The following is a 21635-nucleotide window of genomic DNA, read 5'->3' on the forward strand; positions in this document are numbered from 1 at the left end:
TAAATTAATAATCTCATAAAAACAGTATATATAAAAAACAGGCACACAGTCAATCAATCAACAAAGCAACATGGGCAAGGGGGAGGTGTTTTAGTTCCCCCATGCCTGACGGCAAAGGTGGGTCTTAAGGAGTTTACGAAAGGCAGGGAGGGTGGGGGCAATCCTAATCTCAGGGGGGAGCTGGTTCCAGAGGGTCGGGGCCCCCACAGAGAAGGCTCTTCCCCTGGGTCCTGCCAGATGACATTGTTTAGTCGACGAGACCCGGAGAAGGCCAACTCTGTGGGACCTAACCGGTCGCTGGGATTCGTGCGGCAGGAGGCGGTCCCAAAGATATTCTGGTCCGGTGGCATGAAGGGCTTTATAGGTCATAACCAACACTTTGAATTGTGACTGGAAACTGATAGGCAGCCAATGCAGACTGCGGAGTGTTGGAGTGATATGGGCATACTTGGAGAAGCCCATAATTGCTCTCGCAGCTGCATTCTGCACGATCTTAAGTTTCCGAACACTTTTCAAAGGTAGCCCCATGTAGAAAGCGTTACAGTAGTCGAGCCTCGAGGTGATGAGGGCATGAGTGACTGTGAGCAATAACTCCCGGTCCAAATAGGGCCGCAACTGGCGCACCAGGCGAACCTGGGCAAACGCCCCCCTCGCCACAGCTGAAAGGTGTTTTTCTAATGTGAGCTGTGGATCGAGGAGGACGCCCAAGTTGCGGACCCTCTCTGAGGGGGTCAATAATTCCCCCCCCCAGGGTAATGGACAGACAGATAGAATTGTCCTTGGGAGGCAAAACCCACAGTCACTCCATCTTATCAGGGTTGAGTTTGAGTTTGTTGACACCCATCCAGGCCCCAACAGCCTCCAGGCACCGGCACATCACTTCCACTGCTTCGTTGACTGGACATGGGGTGGAGATGTACAACTGGGTATCATCGGCATATTGATGATACCTCACCCCATGCCCTTGGATGATCTCACCCAGCGGTTTCATGTAGATATTAAATAGCAGGGGGGAGAGGACCGACCCCTGAGGCACCTCACAAGGGAGAAACCTCGGGGTCGACCTCTGACCCCCCACTAACACCGACTGCGACCGACCGGAGAGGTAGGAGGAGAACCACTGAAGAACAGTGCCTCCCACTCCCAACCCCTCCAGCCTGCGCAGAAGGATACCATGGTCGATGGTATCGAAAGCCGCTGAGAGGTCAAGGAGCACCAGGACAGAGGACAAGCCCCTGTCCTGGGCCCGCCAGAGATCATCCATCAACGCGACCAAAGCAGTTTCTGTGCTGTAGCCGGGCCTGAATCCAGACTGCTGAGGACCTAGATAATCGGCTTCATCCAAGGACCACTGGAGTTGAAGTGCCACCACCTTCTCGACAACCTTCCCCATGAAGGGAAGGTTGGAGACTGAACGGTAGTTATTAAGCACGGCTGGGTCCAGGGAAGGCTTCTTGAGGAGGGGGCGCACAACAGCCTCCTTATAAAGTGGCGGAAAGGACCCCCTCCCCAAGGAGGCGTTGACAATCTCCTGGACCCAGCTCCGTGTCACCCCTCGACTGGCCGAAACCAGCCAAGAGGGACACGGATCCAGTAAAGAGGTGGTGGAACTCACAGCTCCAATGGCCTTGTCCACTTCATCAGGTGTCACCAAGTCAAACTCCTCCCAGACAGATGGACAAAGACGTTTAGCCCCAGTCACCTCGACTGACTCATTGTCAGTCGACTCTGTTTCACAATTGGAGTCGAGGTCCGCTCGGATCCGGGCGATTTTATCAGCGAAAAACGTGTTAAAATCCTTGGCAGTACTCTGCAAGGGCTCCCCAGCTCCCCTCTGATTAAGAAGGGAGCGGGTTACCCTAAACAGAGCGGCCGGGCGGGATTCCGCTGATGCAATCAAGGCGGCATGATACGCGCATCTTGCCGCCTTGAGCGCCACTTTGTAAGTCTTAATATGAGTTCGATCGGATTCGGACTTACTCTTCCTCCATCGCTTCTCCAGACGTCTCTTCTGGCGCTTCAACACCCGGAGCTCCTCGTTGAACCATGGAGCTCTACGGGGTCTAGTGCCGCGGAGAGGTCGCAACGGCACAATCCGGTCAAGAACCTCCCCTGCAGCCTTGTAGTGATTTCTGACAGTCTCAAAATGGGTGAACAGTGCAGTCAGGCGGTAGGGAAAGCAAGTAGGATGCTTGGCTGCATAGCTAGAGGTATAACAAGCAGGAAGAGGGAGATTATGATCCCGCTATATAGAATGCTGGTGAGACCTCATTTGGAATACTGTGTTCAGTTCTGGAGACCTCACCTACAAAAAGATATTGACAAAATTGAACGGGTCCAAAGATGGGCTACAAGAATGGTGGAAGGTCTTAAGTATAAAACGTATCAGGAAAGACTTAATGAACTCAATCTGTATAGTCTGGAGGACAGAAGGAAAAGGGGGGACATGATCGAAACATTTAAATATAAAGGGTTAAATAAGGTTCAGGAGAGAAGTGTTTTTAATAGGAAAGTGAACACAAGAACAAGGGGACACAATCTGAAGTTAGTTGGGGGTAAGATCAAAAGCAACATGAGAAAATATTATTTTACTGAAAGAGTAGTAGATCCTTGGAACAAACTTCCAGCAGACGTGGTAGATAAATCCACAGTAACTGAATTTAAACATGCCTGGGATAAACATATATCCATCCTAAGATAAAATACAGAAAATAGTATAAGGGCAGACTAGATGGACCATGGGGTCTTTTTCTGCCGTCAGACTTCTATGTTTCTATGTTTCTAAATGACTTGTACCCAATTGTATGACTTATTTTGCCACAGTTGTTAAGCAAACTGCTAGGGTTGTTAAGTGAATCCAGTGTCCAACACTTGTTGTAAGCCAGCTGCTCTTCTCAGAGAAGGGCAGCATACAAATCTAATAAATGATAATGGTAATCGTAATCGTAATGATAATGATAATGAAGTCACAAATGGCAATCATTTGATCCTAGAACACTGCAACCATCATAAATACATGCTGTTTGCCAAGTGCCTGAATTTTGAGCATGTGACTGCAGGGATTCTATGGTCATAAGTGCAAAGACCAGTCTTAAATCACTTTTTTCATCACCACTAGAACTTTGAACAGTTGCTAAGCAAATAGCAATAGCATTTAGAATTATATACCACTTCGCCATAGCCCACTCTAAGTTGTTTACATAGTCAGCATATTGCCCCAACAATCTGGGTCCTCATTTTACTGACCTCAAAAGGATGGAAGGCTGAGTCAACCTTGAGCTGGTGAAATCCGAATTGCCAAACACATGGCAGCTGATGATCCACAGAAGTAGCCTGCAGTACTGCATTCTAACCACTGTGCCACTGTGGTTGTAATGACTGTAAGTATCTGTATTTGATAGCCTTTGATATGATTCCACCTAAAGAGTGGATGCTGAGCTGGATAAAGCTCATTTCATGGGGGATATTGAAGCCCACTGACCATTCCAGATGGGAAACACCCATTGTTCTGCCCATTAGACCTGATGGCACTATTCATATTTGTGGGGATTAAAAATGTATGATTAACCAGGCCTTACTGTCTCACTCCTATCCAGTTCTTGTTGTTCAACATTTGCTTCACTCATTAGGCCAGGGGTCGGTCTTTGCCAAGTTGGACAAGGAAATTGCAGGTGGATGACGCCATTGCTGAGGCCTTGACAATTATCACCCACCGGGGGGGCATTCTGTTGCCGCCACCTCCAGTGTGGCATCTGGCCTCTTTCAAAATTTAATGGAGCACTTGCTATCAGGCCTGCCTGGCATCATCTCATATTTTGACAACATCTGATTTCAGCAACCTCTAACAGAGAACTTCTGGCTCGTCTCAAAATGTGCTCTTGTGATTTCACCAGGCAGGCCTCAAACTTAAGAAGATCAAGTGCTGGATAGGGGTACTCTGGGTTGAATTTATGGGATACCTGGTGGACTCAGCTGGCATCCGCCCCATGCCAGCCAAGGTTTCAGCCATTAAGAATGCATTACCTCCCACTACCAAAGCAGAACTACAGGCCTTCCTGGGCCTGCTCAACTGTTATAGTTCCTTCTTACCTCACAAGGCCTCCCTGGCAGAACCTTTACATAGGTTGCTGGATTCCAAAAGATCCTGGCACTGGGGACCTCAACCCCAAGCCTCCTTTGAGGTAGTCAAAGACCTCTTATCATCTGATGCTGTGCTGGTGTAGTATGATCAGCAGACACCCCCCTGACACTGGCAGTGGACGCGTACCCTTACAGTATTGGGGCAGTCCTCCATCACTAGCTGGCCAATGGCTCTGAGGCACCTATAGCCTATTCCTCCTGCATATTCTCTTCTACAGAGTGCAACTACAGCCCGACAGACAAGGAGGCTCTGGCTCTAGTTGCCTTTGTGAAGAAATTTCACGATTACCTTTATGGCCGCCCCTTCACTCTGTTCACAGATCATAAACCCCTACTGGGCATCCTGGCTGGGGATAGGCAAACCCCTCAGTTAATCTCTCCCCACATGGCATGGTGGGCACAGTTTCTCTCTGCCTACTCATATACCTTAAGATACCGACCTGGCAAGGCTTTGGTACATGCAGATGCCCTCAGCTTTGCTGGCACTGACCCTTCTCCCACTAACAATGTCCTGTTGGTGGAAAAATGGGGGAGGACCTTATCAGCTCCTGACATTGCATGCTACATATTTAGACACCTGGTCCTATGTCAGGTTTTGGACTGGATGAAGAGGGGTTGGCCTACTTCAGGCCTGGACCCTACATTTTCCCCATTTAAGACAGGCTGTAAAAACCCCTTAAATAGTCCTTAAGTACTTAGCTAGCAGCTGTGAAGAAACACCACAGCCCTCTTTCTTCCACGAGTTGAAACACACATGCGTTGCTCTGCCTTGGTTTCAAAGTCTTGAAAAATCAACAGAGTCCTGAAACAGCAAGTCACGTCCAAACCAATACAATCAGATAATCTCCACACTGCGAAGCCAGCACAGTGCCAATTTAACAGCAGCCCTAATTACTTGAACCCCACCCAACCACATGTGGACTCAATTATCTGCTATAATACTTTTTAAGCTGTTCACTCCTATGCAGGCCTGTGCTACTATTGCGGGGGGGGGGGCAGGTCATTTCGTGAATGCCTGTCCTAGCAAACGAAGGAGCACAGCTGCTGCCACGGTCTCGACACCTCGGGGTCCTACTGTTGCTACGCCAACTCTTGCAGGACAGCATCCAGAATCTTCCACCAGTGTTCCCACCATAGTCCCGGATTCCCTGATGGCGGTCCCCATGCCCCTGGTTTCCCCACTGGCTGTGCAGTCGGGAAACGAGGGCAGCCCGGCTTGGTGGCAACGCTATGTTGGGCTGGCATTTCATCGGCCAAGGATTCTTCGGATAATGACCCCGGAATGTACCGTCACCTCACGATTCATGTCAAACGCCTTGTGGCTCATCGTACTCAATTTATTTCAACTCTTGCCCTCATGAATTCAGGGGCTACCATGAATTTCCTGGATGTGGAGTTCGCACCGAGACATTTGTGAATCCCCTGTTGACTGTAGAAACAATAGATGGACGGGTGTTGTTGTCTGGGCCCACCCGATTTCAGACCTTGTTGGTGCGGATCAGCATTGGGACTCATGAGGAGGCGTTACAATTTTACATCACATGGGGCCTCCATTTCCCTATTGTTTTGGGGTTATCATGGTTACAGGCGCACGATCCGCATGTGGTGTGGTTGCAGAACATCATCATGTTTTCCCATCTACAGTGTGTGGATCATCATCTCAAGGGCCCATAATCCCTGCAGCAGTGTTACCGCAGTGCCTCACTGACTTTGCATATGTGTTTAATGAAAAAGAGCCAGATCGGATGCCATCGCATCACCCTTATGATTGTTCCATAGAACTGCTACCCGATGCCAAGCTTCCGGCTGGTCGCTTATATTCTATGTCAGAACCCGAATTAGTGGCTCTCAAGGACTTCATCGACAAAAATCTGGCCAAAGGGTTCATCAGGCCCTTGACCTCACCTTTATCAGTGCCTGTCTTGTTTGTCAAGAAAAAGACTGGGGACTTATGTCTGTGCTGTGATTACCGGTGCCTGAATGCTATTATGGTGCTCAACCGGTATCCTTTGCCACTGATTCCAGAATTAATGGAACATTTACGAGCTGCCACTGTTTTTTCAAAGATAGACCTATGCAGCGCTTATAATTTGCTATGCATAAGGCTAGGGGATGAGTGGAAAACAGCGTTTTGGCCTTCGGCCTCACAAATGCCCCAGCTGTTTTCCAGCATTTGATGAACGATGTATTCAGGGACATGTTAGACCATTTTGTGGTCATATATCTGGATGACATTTTGGTGAACTCCCCGTCCAAGTCCAGACATTTGGGACATTTGCGCCAAGTTCTGCTCCGTTTGCGAGAGCAGTGTTTATATGCTAAGCTGGAGAAATGTCAGTTTCTGCAGACCACGATAGAATTTTTAGGACATGTCATTTCTCCACGGGGCATAGCCACGGACCCGGGCAAGGTGTCAGCACTCAAGACTTGGCAACCCCCAAGGAGAGTCAAGGATGTGCAGAGGTTGTTAGGGTTTGCGAACTATTATCGCACATTCATACAAGGGTTTGCCCATCTGACCTCACCTCTCACCCGTTTGTTGCAGAAACATGTCTCGTTTCAATGGGGTGAGGAGGAGCAGCGGGATTTTGTGGCTCTTAAGGACGCTTTCATGAAAGAGCCCTTGTTGCAGCATCCGTATCTGTGTCGGCCATTTATTGTGGAGACCGATGCCTCTGATGTTGCTGTTGGCGCTGTATTGCTACAGGCCTGTCCCGAAGGTGGCACCTTGTTTCCGTGTGCCACCACTCCAGAAAAACCATGTCCTTGGAGAGAAACTACACTATCTGGGAAAAGGAACTATTGGCAGTCAAGTCAGCATTCGAGATGTGGAGACATCATCTCGAGGGTGCCCGGCATCAGGTAGAGGTCAGGACAGACCACAGAAATCTGGAGTATCTGCAAACAGCCCAAAAGTTGAACCAACGACAGATACGTTGGTCGTTCTTCTTCGCAAGGTTCAACTTTCGGATCCGGTACATGCCAAGTTTCCAGAATCCCAGAGCGGATGCTTTGTCTAGGAAACCAGAGTTTTTGCATCCGAAAGAGCCAACCTTGTTGCAAACAATCTTGCCGGCGGAAGTGTTGGCCGCTACCCATGACCCCGTCGACTTGCGGAGACGTGTCCGGGAGATGCAGCGGGGGAATGGGTTTGTGGCACAGCAGGCGAGGGAGATGGTGCCCAATGCTCCCTGGACATTTGCTGAGGGACTGCTCTGGTACCAGGGGCAGTTGTACATACCAGCATTGATTCTGTTCCAATGCCATGACGATCCTGCTGCAGGTCATTTTGGCTTGTTTAAAACCTTGGACTTAGTGACGTGAACATTTTGATGGCCGTGAATCCTGGATGACGTTCACTCTTATGTTGCCACATGTGAATGTTGTCATGTGGCCAAGTCAGCCACAGGGGCTCTGCCAGGACTATTGCAGTCATTGCCAATGCCCATGAGGCCGTGGGGAGCTGTGTCCATGGACTTTGTCACACACTTGCCCCTCTCATCGAGGTTCACAACAGTCATGGTGGTGATGGACATGTTGACAAAAATGGTCCATTTCATTCCCTGTCACCAGGTACCCACAGCACAGGTCACAGCGCAATTGTTTTTGCAGCATGTATTCTGGCTCCATGGACTTCCAGATTGGGTGGTGTTGGACTGAGGCCCTCAGTTCACGGCACAGTTCTCAAAGGAATTCATGTCTGCTATACAGGTCCAAGTTTGTCTTGCTTCAACCCAGCACCCTCAGACTGAGGGTGGGACAGAAAAAACCATTGGCATTTTGGAGCAATACCTGCAGTGCTTTGTGTCAGACCGGCAGTCTGATTGGTCACGTTTCCGCCCGGTAGTGGAGTTTGCGTTTAACAACTCCTAGCATACCTCCATAAGGCTCATGCCGTTTTATGCAAACTATGGATTCCATCCCGAGTTTTTCCCGTTAATCCTGCTAGACTCCACAGTCCCCGCAGAAGAGGACTTCTTATCGGAACTTCACGCAGTTCACGAAATGGTGAAGCGTTACTTGATTAAGGCCAAAGAGGATTACAAGCGTGTGGCGGACCAGTCCCGGCGAGATGTCCCCCCGTTGGCCGTTGGGGATCAGGTATGGTTGTCCACAAAACACATCACATCAGAATTACCTCGACATAAATTGGACCCATGTTTCATGGGCCCTTTCCCGATTGAGAAGGTTATCAATCCGGTGGCCTATTGTCTGACCTTGCCTGCCAACATGCACGTTCACCCCGTTTTCCATCGTTCCCTTTTGGTACCTCCCGACTGCCCACTTCGTCCAAGTGTCCCCCTTTTGCCTGCAACCTGTGTTCGAGATCACCTGCCCGAGGTCATGATCCACGCCATCCGGGACTCTCGTTGGGTGGACGATTGTTTTCAATACCTTGTGCAATGGGTGGAGGGCGAGCCTGACGATTGCTCATTGGTGGAGGCTGCCCTGGTTGATGCCCCCGCCCTTGTCCGGGCGTTTCAAGTACAATTTCCCCAGAAGCCCAGAAGCCCAGAAGGTGGATGCGGGGGAAACATCAACATGTCATAGGCCTATTTTGCTGCTGACAGAGTCAGACGGTGAATTGTCCTCTGCAGAAGGAAGTGACGGTGAGATGGAGGAGGGGGGATTGGAAGACAGCCCAGGAAGAAGTCAATCACCCTTATCTTCCTTAGATTCGGATGAGGAAATAATGATAGACCCACACATGCGTAGAGCTATACATAGGAGTGAACAGCTTAAAAAGTATTATAGCAGATAATTGAGTCCATATGTGGTTGGGTGGGGTTCAAGTAATTAGGGCTGCTGTTAAATTGGCAGCATGCTGGCCTTGCAGTGTGGAGATTATCTGATCGTACTGGTTTGGGACGTGACTTGCTGTTTCAGGACTCTGTTGATTTTTATTTATTTATTTATTTATTTATTTATTTATTTATATTTTATTTTTATTTATTGTTAGAGTTGAAAGGGACCATGAAGGCCATCAAGTTCAACCCCCTGCCCAAGCAGGAACCCTATAGCACACCTACAGACTTTGAAACCAAGGCAGAGCAAAGTGGAAGAAGTGCTGTGATGTTTCTTCACAGCTGCTAGCTAAGTACTTAAGGACTGTTTAAGGGGTTTTTACAGCCTACAGGGTTGTTTTGGGAAGAGTGCTCTTTGCAATACAAAAAGGGTGCTTTGTTTCTTTTGAATTTTGTTATAAAAAAACCTTTGTTTTTGAATTTTCAAGTGTGTGTATGTCTGAATTTTTTACCCTTGATTTTCGGGAGGCTCATACCATAGAGCCCGGCTGAACAATAGTAGGCCATTTAATGGACTGGGTAGAAGCATTTCTATGTGCGAAGCAAATGTTCAAGTGACAGTGAAAGGTATCCTAGAACACATAGTTCCTAGATATGGGTTGGTAGAAACTATTGATAGTTTTTTTTCCTTTTCCCCAAGGGGTGACCTCTATCCTTGGGGTCTCCCAGACCCATCGTCCCCTTTTCTGCCTTTCCAAGACTACAACTTCCAGGACTCCCAGCCAGGAGGAATTTTCACAGATTGAAGATATCTAAAATTTTGACATTTCTAACCGAGACACCAAAGGATATTTAATGTACACAATTTCTATTTCTATTTTCTAAGCGGTGTTTAAAGAAATACCTGGATGTTTTCACACATGCAAATATACCCTAAAGCTTAATCTGATGAGATGAACTGGGTTCTATCAAGGTTTGCTCTTGCTGGTGTATGATGAGATCAAATGGAACAAGATGAGAATGACGATGTGACAAAAAAATACTGAGCTGGGGGACAAAAACAATGCAGCAAATGGCCAGATATTTGAAGAAGAGTGTTGTGGTTAGCTCTGGCCCAGCTCCTACCCCAAGGACTGTGGATGTGGGGGAGACAGCCACATGCCGCAGGCCTGTTTTGCCCCTGGTGGAATCTGCTGATGAAGGCTCCTCTGACCAAGAAGACATGAGTGACAGGGAGGAGGAGAGCGTGGCAGACAGCTCAGCTCAGAAGGAGATCAATTATCTAGCTCCTCCTTGGATTCAGAACAAGAGTTAATGATACAGCCACGCATGCGGAGAGCGATGCATAGGCAACAACAACTGAGAGATTATTATCAAAGAAAATGAGGCCACCTGTGGTTGGGTGGGTAATTAGTGAGGCTGATATAAATAGCAGCCTGTGGGTTTGGCCATTGTGGAGGATTATCTGATCTTTGTGTTTCATGACTGCTTTACTGATTTTGACCTTTTGTGTGCTTATTTTCCCCCGCTTTGAAACTAAACCAGAGCAAAGTGTGTTTCACTTTGTGAAAGAAGAAGGACTGTGAATTGCCTCACAGCTGCAAGCTAAGTATCACAGAACTGATAAGGGACTTGTACAAATTACCAGTTTGTTTGGAGACCAGTGCTCTTTGCTATACCAAAAGAGGGCTTAGTTTATGTGAATTTTCATTATAAAGAACATTGTTTTGAATTTTCAAATGTGTGTGTGTCTGAAATTTGTACCTGTGAATTTTTGGGAGGAGTGTACCAGAGAGCCCAACAGAACAAAGAGGAAAGAAAAATCATGTATTTTAGCACTGAAAGACTCTACTGGAGTGGTTAGATATGATAAAGAGCAGCTAGAGGAGATAATGGTGAAATATTATGAAGATTTGTATAAAGAGGGGCAGGTGAAGATAGGAGTCCTCAATGTTGGAAAAATAGTAAGTGAAGAAGATAAACAAATATTGAAACCAGAAATTACACAAGAAGAAATTGTTAGAGTAATTAAAGGGTTAAAACAAGCCAAAGCACCAGGCCTGGATGGGTTTATAGGGGAATTTAAAAAAAACTTATATGAATGTATTGCTGCCGCATTTGGGGAAACTGTTCAATAATATATTGTTAAATCATGATATCCCGCAGACATGGAAGCTTTCAGAAATTGTTACAATTCCGAAGATGGGTCAAGACTTAAGAGAGCCTGGGTCCTACTCTCCTATCAGTTTGGCAAATCAAGATTATAAAATATTTATGAAAATATTGGCAAATAGACTAGAAAATATTTTACCAAAAATAATTGAAGAGGATCAATATGGATTCATGAAGGGAAGGAAAATAAGCAAACCAATTAGAAATGTAATAAATGTGATGCACCATGCTACCGTTACTAAAAGGAAATTGGGAATTTTGAAACTAGATGTGCATAAAGCTTTTGATAAAGTTAACCATAGCTATTTATATAAATTATGTAAGGAACTAAATATGGGGGATGCATTTTGTGAAATTATAAAAGAGATTTAAAAAGGGAATGAAGCGTATATAAGAGTGAATGGACAAAGAACGCAGAGAATTAAAATATTAAACGGCACCAAGCAGGGATGTCCTTTATCTCCAAAATTATTTGTAATAGCAATAGAGATCTTAGCTAATAAGATAAGACAAGATAACACCTGGGCAGGATATAGAATAGGGGAATTAGAAATGAAAATCAATTTATTTGCAGATGATGCAATTATATTGACCCAGACCCTGATGGAGATGATTAAAGGTATAAGAAATATTTTACAAGAGTTTAAACAGGAATTGGGACTGTCGGTTAATATAAAAAAATCAGAGATTATGTGTTTAAATACAGGTCCAAGAGAGCAGATAGAAATTAGGAAAGAATCAGGGTTGAAATTAGGACTAAAAAAAAAATCAAATATTTGGGAATTTGGTTATTGAGAAATCCAGCAAAAATTGAGGAGGTGAATTATAGATTAATATGGAGGAAAATGTTGAAACAGATGAGGAGCTGGAAAGAGAAAAAGTTAAGGAGAATCTCTAAAATAAGAGCTTTAAAAATGATGATAGTTCCCAAAAATGTTGTACCTATTTCAGGTGCTGTCAGGGGAGCTATCGACATTTAAGTTAAAAGAGTGGGATAAAAAACTTAATTACTGGATTGAAGAAGATAAGAGACCAAGAATAAGGAAAAAGTGGTTAATTGGGAACGAAAAAGAGTGGGGATGGGGAGTTCCTTGTTTGGAGCTGTATAGGGAAGCATTTCAAATGGAAAGGTTAATGGAGTTGCAACTAGGTAAAAACAAATGGGTGAAATTGGAAAAACAGATAAACGGGATGAAGAATAGAGAATTAAGTTTTATAAAGTGGAATAGGAGCGACTTAGGTAAATTAATAGGTCCCATGAAAGGGACTATGGAAATTTGGAAAAAATGGCAGGGGAAAATAGGATTATATAAATCTAAACTGTCATCGCTTTATGTAATAAATAGAGATAATGAAACAAATTTGAATAGGGTTATAACAGAGTTGAAGGGAAGAGGGATAACCAAGATAGAACAGTTATACGAGAAGGATGGCAAGCCAAGTAGAAATCATATAGAATGGTGGTTAGGTAAGGAAAGATGGCTACAAATAAATGCAATATGTAAATATCTTAATGAAAGGGGGAATAAATAAGCAGTATTGAGGGAGGAGACAGGGTTAGAGAAAATAATAAGAGAAAAAAGTGAGGATATAAAGGCGCAAGCAACCAGTATATATAAGCTGTTAGTGCAATCAGACGGGGATACGATTCAAGGATTGACTAAATGGTGGCAAAATGAGACACAAGTAGAGGTACAAGAGATGGAAAATATAGTAGAAAATATAAGGAAAACTAAGAATACAAGAATTAGGGAAATGAGAAGGAAAATATTACATAAGTGGTATTATACTCCCGTTCAACTCGCACACTTTCAGCAGAAGGTTTGGGGTAATTGTTGGCATGGCTGTCAAGATAAAGAAGTGTTTATGCATATGATTTGGGAATGCCCTATAGTACAGGAATTTTGGCAAAAAAGTGCAAGAGGACATAAAAAGAATGTTAAATATACAATGGATAACCACAAAGGAAATGCAGGATTAGTTGAAAGCAATGCGATGGGAGAATTTAGAGAAATAAAACAAGCAGTGGTAATAGTTTTGGGTTGGAAGGATGCGACAAAATGGACAATGCAAAATTGGTATAGGTACATGGTAGACCATATTCAATTGGAAATGATGGATAAAAGGATAAATTTAGATAATGAAACTGAATTGAAACAACTGATGGGACAGTGGGACAAAGTAAGAAGATATATGATGAGTAGAATCCGAGACCAAGCTACAAGAAATAAATTGGAATCACTCTATAATATGTAAATAGACAATTTGCTCTTGGCTTATAGTGGGTTATATAAGAAACACCCCCTATATGGTGGTGGGGTATGTGTGCGTGTCGGGGTGGTGGGAATTGTTTTGCACTATGCACTGTTTTATGTTTTGTGTATATTAACCTTGTTAAAAAAATCAATAAAAATATACTTTAAAAAATCAAGGTTTACTCTTAGTCCATTTTCCACCTTTAAACAAAAGAAGCAAACTTTGAACAGTTTGCCACAGGAGGTGGTGGGCTCGCCTTCACTGGAGGTCTTCAAACAGAGACTGGACAGTCATCTTTCTAGGATGGTTTAATGAATCCTGTATTGAGCAGGGGGTTGGACCCGATGACCCTGGAGGTTCCTTCCAACTCTATGATTCTAATTTTTGTAATCCAGCTAACCCATGGGAGGTTAATGGCTTGAAGGGGAGAAGCGGCTCATGAGAGACAAAGAAAATGCCATGAAGAGTACTCTGTATAACAGACAATGAGAAAACCTTAAAATGCAAAAGAAGTCAGCAATCAAAAACTGCCACTTCCTCTCAAAACTCTTCACCTTTGTCAGCTGATGAGAGACAATATAGAGAATTATAAGAGCAAAGCATTCAGCTGGAAAAAAAGAGTGTCTGGAACTCAAGGAAACATTACATGAGAAGTCAAGGAGGATAATTTCTAAATAAATAACAAGAATCCAAGAATATCAGGGAGAATGAGCTCTTCAACCAAATTTCCAACCTGCAAGGATGCATTGTCCTCAGGCTGCAGGAACAGCTTCAGAGGGTCATTGGTTTTAGAACTGGGAGGGAGCTCTCTGCTGACACCACTTAAAGCTGGCTTCTTTTACAAGCGGGGCACCAGGAGGGAGCAGCGGATGAATGGAGATGCTTTGTCCTCTGTGTTATCGGCAGCATCTCTGCGACCCCTCTTCCATGAGTAACTCTGGAGTAGCCCAGGAGCAGCTTGGGGATTTTGGCGATTTTCAAGTAACCCATAAGGAGGCTTGTGGAAGAATTAAAGAAGAAAAAATACAAAAATAACTGCCTGTTGTGAAGCATGTTTCTTTCCCTCACACCCCCCACTGGAGGAAAATAGTTCAATATTCTGCAGGTACTGTTGGAAAGAACATGTTTCATTGGCAAGCCAGAATTATGGGTCCTAACTGTTGGGTTTAAGTACTCTACTACATGTTTGCACTGTCTTGTAAACACATCTCTATGGTCAGGTCGCAATTAACTGACCAGTGTGTCACCTTTTGATGACCAAAAGGGGCAGATACCCTGCAGGCTATATAAACCTCTGCAGAGTAGATGCTCCTTCCCTTCTTTCTCTTCTACCTCTTCTACTTCTTCTTCTGTGTGTGCTCCATTGTCCTCGGCTGAGGACACATGTGTGAGAAGAAATCCAAAGCCATCCTCACACATGGGACCATCCAGAAGTTATTAATACGGACTGGAATATAAACTTATCTGGCTGCAATCTATCAATTGCATGAATCAACATAATTGTAAGTAAAGATTGTATTTTTCATCTTTATGAAGGAGTGGTCATTCATTGCTAACAAATGGGATTCTGAACCACGTGTTATTTCTTGCCATGCTAACTCCACTGCAAATTAAGCCAGCAGAACTCTGCTAATACAAATAATACTAATAATAATTAAAATACCCAACAAAGGGTTATGGGCCCAGGCAGGCCATCAGCATAGAGCAAAGAAATATTAAAAACAAGAAGGGCAAATATTGAAGATTTTTATCTTTCTCTCTCTAGTTGGCCTCTGTCTCAAAAAGTGCTACTAACGTAAAAAGAGGGAGCGCCAAGCGGCCAAAGAAACCTCATAAGCACAACAAAAGAGACTACCTTTAAAACAAAGAGCCAAGAAAGGCATACCCTAAGGGCATAATGGCTGAAGAGGCAAATTCCAGCAGAATCCCTGCTTTGTCTGACACAGACTTTCGTTACTGGAAAATGTGGCTTAATGCTCTATTAAAGGCAAAAGGGCTGATTTTATGTCTTACAGAAGACAAAAGCGATGAAAATTCCAGAGAATGGGAAAAGGCAGACAATCTTTCTAAAAGTATTATTTTAAATTCCTTAACCAGTAAGCAAATGATTATGGTTGAGCATTCAGAGACATCCAAGGAGATGGTTAAATCTCTAGAAGACCCATTCTCAGGAATACATGAGAAATACCAATGCAGATGGATTCTTGAGATTATTGAAAATAAATTGCAGTCTAAGGCACATTGCAGTGACCACATCTCTAGATTGTTAACTCTGTATAGCAATTTGGAAACTTCAGGCATGCAGATGCAAGATTGTTTAAAAAGAGGTCTCCTGTATGCATCTCTGGGAAACCAATTTAGAAATTTTATTGAAATAAACCAAGAAATTGAGGGACAAGATTTTCAGCGCTTATTGGGAAAATTGAGAACAGCATGCATACAAACAGAAAAAGTCAGATGTGATCCACCCAGAAGCTCAGGGGATAATGGATCAAATTACTTTGCCCATGAAAAGGGGAGGAGGAGCTCCTCCCAGGGCAAAGATCATATGCTATGTTTGCAAAAGGAAGGGACATAGTGGTGATGTGTGTAGGAATAGAAACACCCCCACCCCTCGCTCAGCCCAGCGTGAGGAACAAAGGAAATATGTTAATGGAGATAAATTTTCCAAACCTCATGGCAGAGAGCACAATGGATTTTTTGCTACAGAAATCTGTTACAATCTTTCTGAGGGAAGCAGTACTTCCAAACCTCAAAGATGGATCGTAGATTCAGGATGTACATCACATTTTGCGAATGATAGAGCATTCTTTGAAGAAATTAATGACTATAATGGAGCAATCCAAACTGCAAATGATCAAACTTCTGAAATTAAAGGAAAAGGATATGGAATTTTAAAGTGCAGTGTTGCAAACGGTGTAAAGGAAAATGTAGTAAATGATCTCTTGTTGTTACCTCAAACTGTTTGCAATATGCTTAGTGTTTCAGCCTTGGACAAACGTGGTTTCGCAGTCCATTTCGAACAAGGCAAGTGCACAATATCAAAAAATGATGAACTTTATGCTATTGCTCCTATGAAAAATAATGTACAGTAGTCCCTCACCTATCGCTGGTGTTACGTTCCAGACCCGGCCGCGATAGGTTTCCGCGATGGGGAATTTATCGACTGATAGTACTTTAGGGGGGACGCTCCCTGCTCCCTTTCTCCTCCTTCCCACCAGCTCCGGATGCCTTGAGGCGAGCAACGGCCGGCTAACCTTTCCCCCCCACTACTACTTACTCTGCGCCTGAGGAAAAGAAGGGGAGGGGGGCAAAAGAATCACTGCCCCTGAGCATTCCTGACCCACTGCTATTCTTTGCAGCAGTTCGGCCAAACGTTGTGTTTTTTGCCTTGCCCCGGCTGGAAAGTCCCTGGTGAGCTGCCCTGGCTGGTTCTTTTTTTCTCTCTCTCTCTTTTCTTTTCTTTTTTTCCCTCTCCACCCGCCCAGCACTTCCTCTCCCGCCCTCGAGCCCAGTCTGGAAATCCCCGCCGTTTCGCGTTCCTTTCTTTGCTCGCGCTCGCTCGTTCACGCACTGCCGGGAGCTCTTTCTACAACCCCAAGCACACCACTGCCGCCGCCAACCACTAAGCGCACCTCCAAAGACTGCCTTCTCGGCACTGGCGAGGCGGGTTGAATGAGGGGACGGGCCTCCGCCGGAGCTCAGTCCCCGCCCCGCTCATCATTCGCCCAGCCGCGGGCTGGTTGGCTTGTCCTGCCCTTCCAAACTTCTAAGCGCCGTATCTGTGCCAACGTTGACTTCAAAACCCGTGATGAAGTGAAGCCGTGGTGGGTGAAGCGCGATATAGCGAGGGACTACTGTATATGAATTAAGTATTTTTACAGAATCTTCCAACCTAGCCAAGGTCAAGAAGGAAGACAAGTGCAACATTGAAACGTGGCATCGCCACATGGGACATCGTGATAACGAAGCAATAAAACAACTCCAAGGAAAAGGGCTTGCATATGGTATTGATATTGCAGATCATGCTGAAAAGCCTGGAAACTGTGTTGCTTGCTTCAAAAGGGGGTAAGACCCTCATTTCCAAAGAACACCTACAAAAGAAGCACCAAGGTGCTGGATCTTATTCACACAGACCTCTGTGGTCCAATTAATGTGGTCTCTATGGGACAGAATAAATACATATTAATCTTTGTTGATGACTATTCTAGACATACCACTACTTTTCTGCTGAGAGAGAAAAGTCAAGTTGGAGAAATGCTGGAGAGATTCATCAATCTGGTGTCCAACAAGTTTGAAAGAAGGCCCAAGATTCTACAATCTGACAATGGTGGTGAGTTTGTATCAAGAGAAATAGAATCATACCTGGAAAGTCAAGGTATTGTTCACCACACAACAGTTGCGTACACACCAGAACAGAACTCAGTAGCTGAAAGGAAATTCAGGTCAATAATGGAAATGACCAGATGTTTATTGGCTAAGGCCAAATTACCCAAGAAAATGTGGGGAGAAGCCGTCATAACCTCAGTTTATCTGCAAAATAGGCTTCCCACAAAGGGGGCCTCATGCACACCTTTCGAATTGTGGCATGGGAGAAAGCCAAACCTGTCACATATAAGGACATTTGGCAGTGTAGCATACACTCATGTACCCAAGCAGAGGAGAAATAAATTGGACTCCACTGCACAACAGGGGATTCTAGTCGGTTATTCCCCAGGAAACAAAGGCTACAGAATTCCCGACATTAACACTGGAGTCGTAAATGTGAGACATGTCATACATTTCGAAGAGAATGAGAGAATTGGGGATACTAGTAAAATCCCAAATATAAACTGTGAGGCAGAGATAGAGAATCAACCGCTAATACACCTGCCTACACTGATTGACATGTCTGAATCAGTGAGTGATTTACAATTAGTAACACCTGCACAAGTAATAACCCCGCCTGCATCAGATGATGAACAGGAAGAGGGTGAGCAGAGTGAAGCCAATTTAAATGAGCAACAAAGTAATTCTGATGGTGAAACCTCAGATGAAGAAGAGCTAGACACATCTAGCAACACCACTATAAGACAATCTGCTCGTAACAATAAAGGAGTTCCACCTGACAGATTTTCTTATTTTGTGAACTCTGTACAAGCTCAGGAACCTAGTAGCTGGAATGATATGAAAAATATGCCTCCAGCAGAGGGTGCCAAATGGTATGAAGCCGCAAATGATGAAATAAAGTCTCTCAGACAGAACCAAACATGGACTTTAACAGAACCACCCTCAGGAAAGAATGGCATAGGCTGTAAGTGGGTATTCAAGATAAAGAAAGATTCATATGGCAGAGTTGAGAGATATAAGGCAAGACTTGTGGCAAAAGGCTTCTCACAAAAGTATGGAGAGGATTTTGATGAAGTGTTTGCACCTGTAGTGAAAGACACAACTATCAGAACTCTTTTAACTATTGCTGCCTCCACAAAAATGCTTGTCAAACACATAGATGTAAAGACCGCCTTTCTACATGGGAATATCACTGAGGACATTTACATGAAACAACCTCCAGGGTTTGTAGATCCAAAACACAAACATATGGTCTGCAAATTGAAAAAGGGTCTTTATGGCTTGCGTCAAGGCGCTAAGTGCTGGAATGAGACACTTGACAAAATACTGAAGGAATTGAACTTCAATCAAGGTAAGGAAGATCAATGTTTATATGTGAGGCATAAAAATGGACAGTTTTCTTACATACTGACTTTTGTAGATGATCTCTTAATTTGTTGCAATACTGAAAGAGAGTATAAAGAAATTGCAGCACATCTAACTAAGAGAGTTGAAATCAAGGAACTGGGAGATGTTTCCAGTTACCTAGGTATGCAGATCCAAAGAGAAAAGGATGGAAGTTTTCTGCTGAACCAAAGCCAGAAAATCCTTCAACTATTAGAAAATTTGGGAATGACAGATTGCCATGCTGTCGAAACTCCAATGGCAACTGATTTCCTTGGAAAGCAAGATGAGACTGAACGGTTTGAAGACAACACCCAATACAGAGAGGTGATTGGTAAGCTGTTGTATATTTGTACGTCTTGTCGTCCTGATATCTCTAATGCTGTTGGTATTTTAAGCAGGAGAGTGAGTGCACCCACAGAATCTGATTGAAATGCTGTAAAAAGGGTTGTGAAATATTTAAGGGGCACTGTTAATTATAAATTAAGATTAGCTGCTTGTGATAACCCCAAGCTAACATGTTACTCAGATTCCGATTGGGGTGGTGATCCAAGCACATATAGATCAACTAGTGGGTATTGTTTTATGTATGGCAATGCACCTATTTCATGGGCTAGTGTTAAACAAAGTTTGGTCAGTCTTTCTTCCACAGAAAGTGAATTCTATGCTGCCAGCGAAGCAAGCAGAGAGATGTGTTGGCTGGACAAACTGCTGTTAGACTTTGGGCGAGCTGAAATAAGACCCATCATTATGTATGAGGACAATCAAAGCTGTATCAAGCTAGTCCAAAATGAGAAAATTGGCTCCCGGACGAAACACATTGGGGTGAGAGCTTACCGCCTGAAGGAGCTGAGTGACGAAGGAACTGTTGAACTTGTATATTGTCCGACAGGCCAGATGACTGCAGATATGCTGACGAAGCCGCTTCTGAGAGAAAGCTTCAAGAGACTATGTGAAAAGATTGGACTCATTGCATGAAATATTATTGTCTTGTAATAAAATATATTGTGATATTGTTTTTGTGCATTACAAGACAGCTAAGCATGAGAGGGGGAATATTGGGTTTAACTACTCTACTACATGCTTGCACTGTCATGTAAAAACATCTCTATGGTCAGGTCGCAATTAACTGACCAGTGTGTCACCTTTTGATGACCAAAAGGGGCAGATACCCTGCAGGCTATATAAACCTCTGCAGAGTAGATGCTCCTTCCCTTCTTTCTCTTCTACCTCTTCTACCTTCTTCTTCTGTGTGCTCCATTGTCCTCGGCTGAGGACACATGTGTGAGAAGAAATCCAAAGCCATCCTCACACATGGGACCATCCAGAAGTTATTAATATGGCCTGCAATCTATCAATTGCATGAATCAACATAATTGTAAGTAAAGATTGTATTTTTCATCTTTATGAAGGAGTGGTCATTCATTGCTAACAAATGGGATTCTGAACCATGTGTTATTTCTTGCCATGCTAACTCCACTGCAAATTAAGCCAGCTGAACTCTGCTAATACAAATAATATTAATAATAATCAAAATACCCAACACTAACAACAGTCCATATCAAGGTGATGTTTTCTTTCTGATAATTCACTTCCCTTTAGTCTACCCTTTCAAGCCACGTAGGGTTGCAGTTATAACTCTAATTTTATTATCTGTTTTAATTATCCTGTTTTATCAATGTGTTTTAATTTATAAATTTGTTCTATTTTGGGGTGTGCGTGCATGTGGATGTATTGGGAGTGACTGAATCTCAGGAGAAAGAGTGAGCCAAAGGCAAAGAAGGGAGCCTTCTCTGCTGAGTGTGTAAACAGAAGCAGATGGGGACTCAGATATAACCTTCAGCTTGGTATGAATGGGGAGCCTGGCCTGCCGTGAAGGAAGAGGACCATAAATGTGGGGGAGGGGATCTCTAGGGTATTAAGGTTGTAACTGGGAGAGGTAGATATGGTGAGAAAAGGGTAGGCCACTCTCAGGGAACTATGACTCTCTGTTCCAAAGGGATTACTTGTTCTAGCCCCTCTTGTATACCTGGTGACTTGGGATGTCAAGGCCCTGGCCTCATGCTGCTGTTGCTTAATGCCAGGTCTGTTGTTAACAAACCCCCCTCATTCAGGACTTAATTTCAGGTTTTACATCAGCCGTGACTCCAGGGAAGGAGTGATGGAGTGGCAGTCATCATCTGGATGACTGCCACTCCTTTGTCCTCATAGGATCCCTGCCCCGGAAATTGTTGCATGTGAGTCTCTCCTATTGAGGCTGGACTCAGGGATTCAGTTGGACTTGTTGTTAATGTACCTGCATACCAGCTGCATTACAACAGCCCTGCCTGTGGTGTTAGAGGCAGTAGCCAAATTGGGGGTGGGGTTCCCCAGGCTTATGGTGCTGGAGAATGTCAATTTGACGTCACTTGGTGATCCCTTGTATGCTGCTCAGGAGTTCAGGACTTCTGTGACAACCATGGACCTCACCCAAGCAGTTCAGGGTCTGATTTATGGGGGTGCACATACACTTGAGCTGGTGTTACTCTCGGGACAAAGGAGAGATGATCTGTAATTAAGGGGTATAAATTATTTTCCCTTGTCATGGTCAGATCATTCCGCCCTGAGTCT

At 44.3% G+C, this 21635-nt stretch overlaps 1 protein-coding gene across 1 annotated transcript in view; it reads right to left on the reverse strand.

The window, feature by feature from the left end:
- Window positions 1-21635, reverse strand: part of ARAP3 (ArfGAP with RhoGAP domain, ankyrin repeat and PH domain 3) — a 500752-nt gene that overhangs the window by 334997 nt on the left and 144120 nt on the right. The window lies entirely within an intron of this gene.

Source organism: Erythrolamprus reginae, chromosome 3, assembly GCF_031021105.1.
Source record: "Erythrolamprus reginae isolate rEryReg1 chromosome 3, rEryReg1.hap1, whole genome shotgun sequence".
NCBI lineage: Eukaryota > Metazoa > Chordata > Lepidosauria > Squamata > Dipsadidae > Erythrolamprus > Erythrolamprus reginae.